Genomic DNA, 14,366 nt, shown 5'->3' on the forward strand with positions numbered 1-14,366 from the left:
TTTGTCACCAGTTAAATACACTGAAATGTGGTGCTACAGAAGAATATTGAAGATTAGATGGCTAGAGCACATAAGTAATGAGCTGGTATGGAACAGAATTGTGGAGAAGGGAAATTTGTGGTACAACCTGTCCAAAAGAAGGTATTGGTTGGTAGGGGACATTCTCTGAGTCAATGGATCACCAAATTAGTACTGTAAGAAAGGGTGTGAGTTGAAAGTCGTAGAGGGAGATGAAGAGATTGTTACAGTAAGCAGACTGAGGGATGTAGGTTGCACTAGTTACCTAGAGATGAAGAAGCTTGCGCAAAGTAGAGTAGCATGGAGAGCTGCATCAAACCAATTTTTACACTGAAGTCAACAGCAACGACAACAACAACAACATCCATTCCCACTCGTACCTCTTCCTTACAACAGCCCTATCCCCCTCTCCCCTCCCTGTCTGCTGCATTTCCCATGCCCTCCCCTTGAGGAGCCACTTCCCCTCCCCTGCTGAAGAAGTGGCCCCATTCTTTGGTACCTGCCAGTGATTGCACCCCCCCCCCCCCCTTTCCCTGCGGCCCCTCTCCACAGTGTCTCTTGGGCTGGAAACCAACTACTGTACCTCAGCCAAGAGACACACCTTCTGTCTGTGCATACTCTGAGATTTCTTGCTCTTTTTCAGTTCTGGATCTTTCAGAAGCCTGTACTCCCTCTTTTCCCTACCCTCCTCCATCTCAGAAAGAGAAGAAAGAGAGACGTAAGTCCCAGGACAAACACCTCCCTCCCCTCCCTGGTGCCCCCAGAATAGCAGTCTCCCTCTTTGAAACCTGAGTTTGATGACTTGCGACAAATTTGTTATTAAAAACTGCTGTAATAAAAAATACACACCAGGCATGTAGTTGAAAGGTAGCAAGGAGACAAAGGTGGAAACTTTAAAAAACAGTGACAATTCTTTTAAATATGCCTCTTCTTGGAGCATTGCTTCAGAACAGACTACTTTATCAGTGCTGTAAACTTTGATGTGAAGAGAGCAGATTGTGTGAAGGATCAGTTGGCATGGTTAGTTGTCTTGTATTGCAGTGTTGTGAGTAATTTTCTATTTTTCACTTTATTCAATCAGAAATACAACATCTATAAAAATGAATACCTGTTTGTCTTCTAATTGTTTTCATACCGTTCAACTGATTACAATGAAGCTGTAATGAATTGTGCTCAGACTGTTAGGATAACAACAACCAGCCACCCACAGAGATAGGAGCGAAGAGCAGGTGATACAGAAGCTTAGCTCGGGACAATTTTGAGCAATTTCACTCAAATTTGATATATTTATGACTCATGATGTGTATAAAAATACTGTCAAGGTAACATACCTGAATCACCCTTAGGAAAGGCATTGGGAGTGTGAAGATGTGACATAAAAAAATTGATAATTATCAGTTACACATTAACTAGCAGAAAGAGCCACTGCAAGCTGCTACTGTAAAATATACTCATAAAAAACGATGGTAGGTGAGAAGTATTATCTCTGGAAAAAGCCTCTGTGCTTCTTCTAAGATTATCTGTCTGCTGTTAGTATCTACTGATTCAAGCTAACCATCTCTGTAATATCATGCACAGCCAGCACTTACTTCAAGAGGTCAAATGTTTAGCATTGTGAATAGAAACACACAAAAGTAGAAGTGATGACACTGTTCTTGCTTTAGGAACAAGTAGTTCCTTACCTGGAGAGGAGAGGAGAGGAGGATAGACTGAAGAAAGTTAGAAAGGAAAGGCAGACCTAGTGTGAGCCACCCATGTATGTTTATAGTTAGGGTAGGCATATGTGAAGGGTAGCCACCTGAGAGTGTATGAGAACAACAAAAATTGATGGTGAGTGAAAAGCGGGTCTAGTGAAGAAAAAAGCAGGATGGGAATTTGCTAATGTATATTATGTCAGGGAGGTTGTTGAGATGTGAGCATGTCAGGTGGTGAGATCCTGTCTCCTGGAGTTCAGGAAAGCTGGTCTATCTCAGCCACCCGCCTACCAGCCATATATCAACATCCAGTGGGTGGCCATGTTGTCTGTCACAGCTGGCACAAATACCTTCTAGCTAAACCCAGCCTGCACTCACCTTGTATCTTAGTACACATTCCAGACAATGACCACAGAGGCCGATTTGTTGTCTACAGAATCTGAGGCAGCCACCACGAGAGGCATCTGGCTCACTGCCAGTAGAGTGTGGATGCTTGACCATGGTGCTGCAATCACAGGCCCTATTTTCGTGATGCAAGGTCACGTGGTCAGTGTTAGGTCCTACCTTGACCACATTACACAACAATATTTATGCCAGCGCACAACCACAGAATGGCGGTTCAGCTGCAGCCACCAAAACAGCTCGTATGGTGAGCTCCCTGGGCAATTACGCGGATAACTGCCACATTTCCTCAGTGTCTCTGTGTGAAATGTCCTAGACAGAGCTGCAGCCAGCATGCCTCTGGCACAGCCACATATGAAGCAACTTGGAGATGCCAGCCTTCTCATCATTGCTACACATCACTAACCTCCACGATTTAGCATTCCACACGCTGTATCATTGCCAGCTAATGTATTTGGACTCGAAGACATTCTTTAGTGTGGTCCTTTGGATTAAAACTTTGTTACTTTTCCACGAACTAGTGGTTCATCTTGAGAGACCTTTTAGAAGATTACTTTTTGTATTCAAACATTAAAATTTTTTGGGAGCTGTAGTGTGTTTTTTTACTGTATAGGCCTAATAGATGAAACAGATAACGTTTGCATGGTCTAATTTCATTTGTTTCCTGAAAACATTCAAGATCACTCAAAAACCTTCAAGAACATAGTAAAAATAAAAATTCAAATATCATAAAAATGTTAGTATTTCACACCCAAGTATACTCTTGAATGCTCAAAACTATTTCTAAGTGCTGTTAAATCCACTTAATTAAATTACAGTAACCTAATTTGAAATGAAGTATTCAGTATGCTGCTACTAGTTAGTGTGACTATGACAAGATTATTTCACTGTGCATGTGTGGTTGAATTGGCCGCCAACTGAATCAGCCCAGGCCAGCAACTGGAGGCCCCCTGTGGGAGGTGTGGGCACCATGCAGTCTTCGGTAAGCCATCTGCCAGGGACTTGTGCATATAAATGCGCAGAGCAACACTGAGTGAGCCTCTCTGTTCTTTTAGTGGATTGAGAGGCTTATTTCTGTTATTGTTTGGAGGTTATGAATAAAACGATATTTGTGTTAATTGAATTGTTTTTGTGTATTACTTGGTTATTACACATTTCTTTACAGAACAGCAAGAATATTGCAGAATATTTTAGATCATCCTAAAACATTCAGGAACATTGCAAAATGTTCATACATCAAATGTAAAAATGTGAAATAGAGCAGTGGATTTTCCATTTGCTCATTGCCAATAAAATATACTTGCAAAAATGTATAATATTTGTTTGGCAATGGTATGATCTCACTCCATGACACTTCCCCATTAATTGAAAACAGAGCGATTAACTGAAGTTCTTCACTGATCATGTAAGTAGTACAAAATAATGCCATTTCAAAGGAAGTACTGCAAGCTCTCATATTTTGTAGAAAATGTTCTGACTTAGGATTTTCTCCAGACATCTTATAATTCTTGGAGAGACACATTCAGTGGTATTAATTGATATTTTCTGCCCGAGGAACACATTCCTGGTGTTTCACTAAAGTATTTCTTGGTGCCACAGACCCAAAGCACTTGATGCATTTAGCAAGTGATGACGTGTTTGTGTTTTTAGTCTTAAGTGGTATCATAACGGAATGATCCATCTGCCAAACTATAATCTCCACGTCTCCTTTTCATTTCTCATACACTAATAGTCTGCTCCTGTGCTTGTGGTTGATGTCTTTCATGAACTTAACTCATTGTAACTATACATATTCTGTTTTGTAATGTTGTTTCTGCAGCAGTTTCTCTGTGTCAGCTTGCTGAGTGTCTCACTTGATCCTCTTTCCTAATTTCATTTTGTTCATCTGTTTTCTCTCAATCTGTTCATTCTCTTATGTTGTGAAGCTAAACACACTTCTTACTCCTGATTTGTTCATTTATTCACTGCTCTGTTTCTTTCTTGTCAGTTCACCACAGACAGTATCTTCTCCACTGTTACATAACAGCATCCAGATAAATGTTAATCTTGCATAACACACTAAAATGCCACTTACTACACAGTCCATTATCTTAAACAATCCACTTCCACTTATCATTATTTAATTTTCACTTTCCCTTGATTGACCATAATAGATTTCCAAAAATACAGTAACACAGTGAGAGGATACAAGATTTTCTGTGGTGTTATCAGTAATAATCCTGAGTAAAATTACTGGACAGATCAGAAAGTCCCTTCCCATCATAGATCATAGAATATAAATGGACCATGACAAACTTCATGTTTGTGAGAAGAGGGGTATCATCATCGTCTCAATAAATAAAGGTACTTCTGTTTGAAATGATGGTTTCTTTGGATTATAACCTGTTGTTCTGTTTGTCTGTGGTATTCCTTTCGAGCTTTGATCAGCACTGAGTATAGTTGAGCTACATCTGGCATCATCACAATAGCACCACATCGTACACTGCTGAAAGGAATATCGATGACACAAACATCCAATGGAAAGTAATGTCATCTGCATTAACGGTTATTTGTATGATGTTTATTTTGATCACTAATGTGTTATTCAGTACAAGTCAGTCACTGTATGATGCAGAAAAGAAGGTTAAAATGTGCCTTTATCCTCAAGTTGACAGAATACTCCGTTGGTAAGGCTGCTAAGTATTGTAATGAATACATAATGAGTGTCTGTTCAGAGTCCATAACTTTTAATGAATCCAGAAGCATTTGACACATGGGTACTCATGCAGCAGTTGTCTCACCATTGCCTACATATGCACTTCTGAGACCCCAAACCTCCAGATGTCAGTCTCTCAGATTGGTATTAAATATCATGTGTTGATAGAGTATCAACCAAAACACTGATTTAGTTTGTGATGTATGCAGTCATCCAGTAGAAGATGCATGAACAGTAATTAATAGTAAAATCAGAAGTACATAGTATAGGCAAAACATATCTGTGTAAGGGAAAGGGAAAGGACATTTTGGAGTTTGTAGCAATGACCTTCCGGCAATCTGTTTTCACTTCATTAGTTCAAACTACCAAACCTATAGTGTATACTTGTACAGATAACCACACCTATTTATACAAATGTGCACTTTAGGTTTGCTACTTTTAACTAACGAAGCAAAAGCAGGACACCAAAAGAACACTGCTACATACTATGAAGAATCCTTTTACATGGCAGAAAAGTGTTCTCCCATACAATAATTTCACATGTCATTTGTTTAAATAAATTGCCATCAGATGGTTTTGAACTCATGACCTTTAATACACTCCTGGAAATTGAAATAAGAACACCGTGAATTCATTGTCCCAGGAAGGGGAAACTTTATTGACACATTCCTGGGGTCAGATACATCACATGATCACACTGACACAACCACAGGCACATAGACACAAGCAACAGAGCATGCACAATGTCGGCACTAGTACAGTGTATATCCACCTTTTGCAGCAATGCAGGCTGCTATTCTCCCATGGAGACGATCGTAGAGATGCTGGATGTAGTCCTGTGGAATGGCTTGCCATGCCATTTCCACCTGGCGCCTCAGTTGGACCAGCGTTCGTGCTGGACGTGCAGACGGCGTGAGACGACGCTTCATCCGGTCCCAAACATGCTCAATGGGGGACAGATCCGGAGATCTTGCTGGCCAGGGTAGTTGACTTACACCTTCTAGAGCACGTTGGGTGGCACGGGATACATGCGGACGTGCATTGTCCTGTTGGAACAGCAAGTTCCCTCGCTGGTCTAGGAATGGTAGAACGATGGGTTTGATGACGGTTTGGATGTACCGTGCACTATTCAGTGTCCCCTCGACGATCACCAGTGGTGTACGGCCAGTGCAGGAGATTGCTCCCCACACCATGATGCCGGGTGTTGGCCCTGTGTGCCTCGGTCGTATGCAGTCCTGATTGTGGCGCTCACCTGCACGGCGCCAAACACGCATACGACCTTCATTGGCACCAAGGCAGAAGCGACTCTCATCGCTGAAGACGACACGTCTCCATTCGTCCCTCCATTCACGCCTGTCGCGACACCACTGGAGGCGGGCTGCACGATGTTGGGGCGTGAGTGGAAGACGGCCTAACGGTGTGCGGGACTGTAGCCCAGCTTAATGGAGATGGTTGCGAATGGTCCTCGCCGATACCCCAGGAGCAACAGTGTCCCTAATTTGCTGGGAAGTGGCGGTGCGGTCCCCTACGGCACTGCGTAGGATCCTACGGTCTTGGCGTGCATCCGTGCGTCGCTGCGGTCCGGTCCCAGGTCGACGGGCACGTGCACCTTCCGCCGACCACTGTCGACAACATCGATGTACTGTGGAGACCTCACGCCCCACGTGTTGAGCAATTCGGCGGTACGTCCACCCGGCCTCCCGCATGCCCACTATACGCTGTCGCTCAAAGTCCGTCAACTGCACATACGATTCACGTCCACGCTGGCGCGGCATGCTACCAGTGTTAAAGACTGCGATGGAGCTCCGTATGCCACGGCAAACTGGCTGACACTGACGGCGGCGGTGCACAAATGCTGCGCAGCTAGCGCCATTCGACGGCCAACACCGCGGTTCCTGGTGTGTCCGCTGTGCCGTGCATGTGATCATTGCTTGTACAGCCCTCTCGCAGTGTCCGGAGCAAGTATGGTGGGTCTGACACACCGGTGTCAATGTGTTCTTTTTTCCATTTCCAGGAGTGTAGAACGATCTGACACTCTAGCAACTCACCTACCAGAGATATTCACATGTAGAGCTTATAGATACTATTTGCCTAGACTGTTTACACATCTTCTGCTGGACGGTAGCACACAGCACAAACTAAGTCAGTTGTTTGGTTGATATTTTATTGACACACAATGTTTGGTACTGATCTGAGTGTCTGACATCTGGAGGTTTGGGTGTGATCTGGAGATCACCACCAACACACAGCAGAGTAATGAAATGTTCGATAATGCTCTACAATGTACTGAAACATTCTGGAAGATTTTCAAACCTTCTGGAAGTTTTACCACATTCCAGAACACTGGAAGCCATTGTGCAACACTCTGGCCAGTCACAGAAACTTTGGCACTCGATTCCCAGCTGCTTCGCACCATTCTGTAATAAGCACATTGATATGAAGCTCTCATATGGCTTCTATATCTTTGAAACCTATTCATGCAGTTCCAAAACAAAACCACTTTCATGGATGTGGGTTGAAGAGCTACCATACCATATAATCCCTATGGTGCTACACGAATAGGGTGATCAGCTATAGGGAAATATGGGGACATGCCACTTTTCCTTTTATTACATGTGTTGATTGATTATCAGATTTCATGGATTTTAAATTTTTTTTCAGAATTTTGAAAGGTTTTTTGTGTATTTGCAGGTAATCTCTGTGTGTTAGCTTATTTGAATCACAGTCACTTGTTATTGTTGTGGTAGTAAATTTAGAAAGCTATCTGATGGTTCTGATAAAGTACAGTAACTCTGTTGCACATAATTCTATTTGATCAGCTCATACAAGAGGGATAGAAAAAAAAATAACGTGGTTCAACAATATGAGGCCACATATTCTGGATGTCACAAGGGATTTTCCCCTTGTTTGTCAAGTGGTATTTTGTATGTGTCCACTCTGTTCGCATGTGCCACCATATACAGTGAAACCTCTATATAACGTTTTTCAAGGGACCACAAATTCTGAACACTGTATAGAGGAAAACACTATAAAGAGGAAGGCTTCCAAATAATAATTATCGGGCATTTCTGAAGATCGGGATACCACTAATAAGCTTTGACAAATGGTGCCATAGATTACATTTTAAATTTTCACAACACTGTAATATGATGTTCATTGCAAATTATCAATGTAACAAATGATTAGTTTTTTGTGATTAAAACATGGAGTCCAGTAGGTGGATGGGTGAAAGGAAATTGATCAGTTTGTACTGTAAAAAGTTATAACAGATTCTTAAGATATGACATCATTGTCCAAAGCTGACAGGTGGTATCCCGTTCTTCAGTTGACCCAATTGTAGAATATGAGCCAAATTTTGTTTATGATATACTGAACATACTACATAAAAACACAGTAAATGGTATAGATTAAAAAAAAGAATTAGCTACAAAAAAATTACTTTAATAATTAAATGATGAAATGGAACTTAAATTTGCACAAACTCTAGGAACCTATGCAACCTGAAAATCACATACCTACGATTTTTAAAATATTCAAGCACGCATGTTTGTTTTCTATTTCTCCTAGACACTATGGCAATCTTTTCTTGCTCCAAATGATCAAGTTGAACTACTGTTCTGTCCTCTAGTCTATGGGTCATCATATATCTCCTAAATGTTTCAAAGCCTTCAGCTGCCTTAGTATATGAGGGCAGAGGGTCATCTTCTTTGTCACTGTCACTTTCACTATACTATTATTCTCCAAGCTTCTATCTGCAGTCAGCTCCTTAATACTTTGTACTCCTGTGGTTGCCACGTTGTCATCCACAGCCACAAAGCCCTCAAAAGTGACAGAATCACTGCCTATTAATTCCTAAAACTCTTGCAAATCACTTGCAACATCTTCCACAGGAGCTGCCATCTGATTCTGACAGAATCCCACATTTTTTAAACAGTTTTTAATAGTCTCAGCACTGACTCCCCTCCACAAGTACATAATTAAATTCATTGCCTGTAAAATACTTTCACATTTCTCAGAAAGATACATCTGGTGGATGTGCCGCACATCTGTCCACAAACAGCAGCACTTTTCTTGCAGCACTCCCCATTTTGGCATCAAATTCTCCGAGAAACTGAAATGGCGCCAAAAAGACTGTAAGCGGAATGTGCGTCACGTATCACATGACCGGGTTCTGCCACTGACAAATGAAACACTCTGAGTGCGGGATTTCCGAGCCGGTGCCAACTGTGAATCCACAGAGCAGAAAGCGATGCGTCTAGATCCAGTCACTTAAACGTTATAAAGAGGTAAATAATTGACCAGGGTTCCAAAAATATGAGTGTTACATGGAGGAAATTGTAATATAGAGGAAACGCAGTAAAGAGGAAAATTTAACATTGTTTATATGGGCTTTTAGTCGGGACCAAAAAAAACGAACGTAACATAGAGGAAAACGTTATATGGAGGAATGTTATAAAGAGGTTTCACTGTATGTTACAGCTGGAAAAGACTTAGCCACACTCAAGTATCAAAGTGAAAATCACCTTTGAGCATTCAGTACACAGTTAGTTATGAAGACACTGTTAGTATTCTCTTCTCTTGTGTAGTAAAGATGACAATAATCATGCTTCTAATGAACTTGTGATTGTTTGCCAAATTGTGTAATACTGTAATAAAGATTTCCCATCAAACAAGAAAACTACCATCCAGTATACTTGACATCAATTTATTGTAGAATCTTTGAATATATTTGAAGCTGAAACGTAATGAGATATCTTGAACAGGATGATCCCCTCAATGTAACCAGCATGTATTCCTGAAACATTGATCATGTGAGACCCCACTCACACTTTCTCCAATGACATACTGAAAGCTTTCTATCAAGGCAATCAGCTAATGCAGTATTTGTTGACTTCTGAAAAGCATTTCACTTGGTACCACATCTATACTTATTGCCAAAAGTATCAAGTGATATTTGTGACTGTATTGAGCACTTTTTGGTAGGGAGGAAGCAGCGAACTGGTATGGGTGAGGGTCATCGTCAGATGTAGAAGTAACTTTGGCTGTGACTCAGGGACATGTGATGGGAACCTTGCTGTTCATTTTCAAAGTTAGTGATCTTGCAGACAATATTAATAGAAAACTCAGGCTTTTTGCAGAAGATGCATTTGTCTGTAATGAAGTTCTATGTGAAATAGGATCCTGATATGATTTCAAAGTGGTGCAAAGATTGGAAACTTGCTTTAAATGTCCAGAAATGTAAAATTTTGCACTTCATAAAAAGAAAAAAAAAGTAGTATCCTATGACCATAATATCAATTATTCACTGCTGGAATACAAATGCCTGGGTGTAACACTTTGTAGGGATATGAAATGGAATGATCACATAGGTTCTGTCATGGATAAAGCAGCGGAGACTTCAGTTTATGGTAGAATACTGGGGAAGTACAATCAATCTACAAAGGAGATTGCTTACAAATCACTCATGTGACTGGTTCTGGAATATTGCCCAAGTGTGTGGGACCCATCCCAGAAACAACATATACACAGAAGTGCAGCATGAATGGTCACAGGTTTATTTAATCTGTGGGAGAGGCTTGCAGTGGTACTGAAGGAATTGAACTGGAAGACTCTTGAAGACAGATGTAAGCTATCCTGAGAAAGTCTGCTAATAAAGTTTCAAAAACTGGCGTTAAATGATTAGAGTAGATGTAGGTGTAATGTACTGTTACAATATGAAATTATACTGTGATGATAAGGGCTTTGAATATTCATTTCCCTGGTGTGCAAGATATACAAGACATACTTCAAGAAGACTGCAATAATTTCAATTCTAAAGAATTCAGATGCTGACAAGTGTTAATATTACTGAACTAAAAGTTTAATAAGTAATTGTTGCAAAATATTGATGTGGGTTATTTATGGAAGAATAGAAAAACCAATGGAAACCAACTTTCAGCAAGATCAGTGTGGGTTTTGGAGAAGTGTAGGAGCCAGGTCAGACCATTACAACTCTACAAATTACCTAAAAAGACAGGTTAGAGAAAGGAAAACATACATTTATTGCATTTGTGGATTTTGAGAAAGCTTTTGACAATGTTGACTTGAATACACTCTTTGGTATTTTGAATGTAACAGAGATAACATACAGAAAGTGAAAAGTTATTTATAACTTGTACAGAAACCTGACTGTAGCTATGAGTCATAGAACATGAAAGAGCAGCAGTGGTTGAGAGGGGGTGAGACAGCACTGTATCCTATCCTGTATGTTGTTCACTTTGTACATTGAGCAAGGGGTATAGGGAAGCAAGAAGAAATTTGGAGATGGAATTGCAGTATTGAACTTTCCATGCAGATCTTATGAACTATGAGGGTTGATCCTGAAGTAACGTTCCCAAAGATCTCAAGCTGCACTGAAAGGTGCTAGAAAAAACTGTCAACACTGCTGTGTGCAGCTGTATTGGCTCAGGAGCTGTCAGCACAGGAGGTGCCCACCATAGATTCCTGCAAGTGTGATATTCATTCATAACTTGCTTTTGCACATGTAAGGGGCCATGCATGGATATTCATCGTCAGTTGACACAAGTGTATGGTGACAAGTGTATTTCCGTTCAATGCATCTAAAAATAGAGCATAGAGTTTAGTGCCCGTCAGAAGGAGATCCACAATGAAGAACAAAGTGAAAGAGGTTCAGCTACTGAGGCAATTATCAAAATGGTCTATGTAAAAATGCTTCAAAGCAGGTGGTTTGCCATCCGTGAACAATTTGCTCGGATTCCTGGGAGTTCTTACAGTGCAGTTGAAAGAGCTTTGATGGAAAAATTGGGGTATCACAATTGTTGCCCTCAATGGGCACCATGTATTCTGACAGCAGAACTCAAGGATATATGACTTTGCCGTGCTGGCCAGTTTCTTCAACAGTTTCAAGAAGATAAGGACGGATTGTTGGACTCCATAGTCATGGAATACTAAATGTGGGTGCTTATTTCACTCCCAAAGAAAAATATAAACAGTGGTGTAACTCAGGGTCAACAGTCACAAAGAAGTTCAAACAAACCCCTTCTGCTGGCAAATTTATGATGACTCTCTTTTGGGATTGTAAGGGGATACTGGTGATGGATTTCAAGGAACCTGGGACAACAATCACTCATACAGTTACATTGAAACAGTAGGGAAACTCAGGCAAGCTATGCAGAACCACCAGAGAGGACAACTGGCAGAGGGTGTAATGCTGCTTCACGATAATGCCCGACCTCATGTCTCCCACCAAACTCAGGAACTTTCGACAAACTTTGGTTGGACTTTCATGCCCCACCCATTTTACAGTGCAGACCATGTGCCTTGTGATTAACACTTATTCCCCAAGTTAAAGGATCATGAGGATGGCCACTGCTTCTGGAGCGACAATGAAGCAAAAGAAGAGGTGAAATGCCTCAGCGGGTTGGTGGCGGAGTTCTACGGCAAGGGGAATCAGAAATTGCAGCACCATCTACAAAACTGCATGGAAAAAGTGACAATTATGTGGAAAAATAGTGCTAAAAAGTTTCTTCTTTCTAACAGTGTAAATTTCTATGAAAATAATCAGTGTTGTCTGTTTGTAAAAATGAAGGGAACCTTACATCGCGATCAACCCTCATACTTCAAGGGAGTGATTGTTAAGTACATTGCCTCTCTGGCTATCTTGTATTAATGGACTACTTTCTTTGTTATTGAAGTCATCACACTGCTTAACTGATTTCTCCTTCAGCTATAGCTCATATAGATTTAATTTTACTATCTCAGATGTTGATTTCAGTCAGTACACAGAGATTTTTGATCACTTTCTTGAGTACAGTACACTGTTTCTCGCAATACAAAGTCAGTCCTACTTTATCATTTCAAACAGTTTCCTTTTTCTTGCTAATATTTTGATTCTTTTTGTAATCCAGGGCTTTTTTATGTCTTATTTGAACCATACTCTGTCATTTCATTGGGAAAGCAGCTGCTAGAGCTTGATGGAAACCAGCGCATAAATACATTCACCTCACTGGAATTTGTGTCTTTCACATTATATACATCCTTCTAATCAATCTTTTGTAAGGCTGCATTGAAAGTTTGTGTTGTTTGTTCATTTATTCAAATGTTTTGTATGATACAATTTAGTATGGCTAGTTGTGCATGATTTTCGGCTGTTAGCATTTTTCATTATCCTCACAGTCTTTATTTGTTTCCGGAATGTTGTTATGCTATGATGAGAATTTCCCCAGAATATGATGCCATATCACAATAGGGATTGTATGCAAGTGTAATGCACCACTCTAACTGTTTCAGGACTTTTGTTATTCCATATAATCCTCATCGCATAAGTCGTTTTTGATAGTTTAGAATTAAATGATGTGATAAATAGATGCCAAGAAATTTTGTTTCAGTGACACTGCTAATTCTTTTCTTTTCCATGGACATATTTGGTTTTAATGGGTTTTTATTTTGTTGTGTATGGAAGTGTAAGACGACTGTTTTTTGAGGGTTTATCAGTAATTTATTCCTCATAGACCACTCTGTGACATTTTCATTTGTGACGTTAGCATTTAAACTTAGAGCCAATTTGTTTTCACCTTCAATTAATATGCTTGTGTCATCTGTAAATAGCAATGGTTCGTGTGTTGAACATGTAGGGGGAAGTCGTTTATGAAAATTAAAAAAAGAAAGGGACCTAAATTGAGCCTTTTGGTACACTGTGGGCTAATGTGGATGGATTCGGTTGATAAGCTTCGAGTTCATTTTTCCCATGTGTCTTACCTCTATTATCTGAGAACGATTTTCTAGGTAGGATTTCAGCCACTTGTGTGGCATACCTCTTACACCATACCACACTAAGTTTCTTAGGAGAATTTCATGGTCTATGAAATAAAATGCTTTTGTTAAATCCAGGAAAATCCCCGAAACATTTTTGTGATTATCCACTGAATTTAAAATACGATTTATGAGGCTAAAAGTGGCTGTTTCAGTACTACACTGAGGCATGAAGCCATGCTGACATCCTGAGATCATATTTTTTTTTTTTTTTGTTAAATCAGTTAACTGTGGCAGAACTAGTTTTTCAATCATTTTTGAAAAACCTGAGAGGAGTGACACAAGCCTCTAGTTGACCATCTGCTGCTGATCGCCCTTTTTGTATAGGGGTACAACTTTTGCAGTTTTTAACTGTTGTGGGAAAATACCACTTGATAGTGAAAAACTGTATATATCTAAGAGTGGTGCGAGTATCTGTTCAGCTGATATTTTTATAATATAGTCTGGCACATCGTCAACTCCAACTGAATATAAATTTTTTAATGATTTTGTGGTGTTTATCAGTTCTTCCCTACTTATTGGTCGAAGGAACATGGATGTATTGTTACACTATTTCCAGAAATTTCCTGTAATATTTTGTCTGATGTTTTTCCCATTTGTTCCTTCGCTAGCTCACCAGCAATATTGGTGTAGTAAGTATTGAAATGGTTAGCAATTAGTTTTGGATCAGTGATCTTGTTGCCCGCCTGTGACAATACAATATTTTTGTTTGTTTCCACACTTCCAATAAGTCTCTGTACCGTGTT

This window comes from Schistocerca americana, chromosome 9 (genome assembly GCF_021461395.2).
Source record: "Schistocerca americana isolate TAMUIC-IGC-003095 chromosome 9, iqSchAmer2.1, whole genome shotgun sequence".
NCBI classification, from domain to species: domain Eukaryota; kingdom Metazoa; phylum Arthropoda; class Insecta; order Orthoptera; family Acrididae; genus Schistocerca; species Schistocerca americana.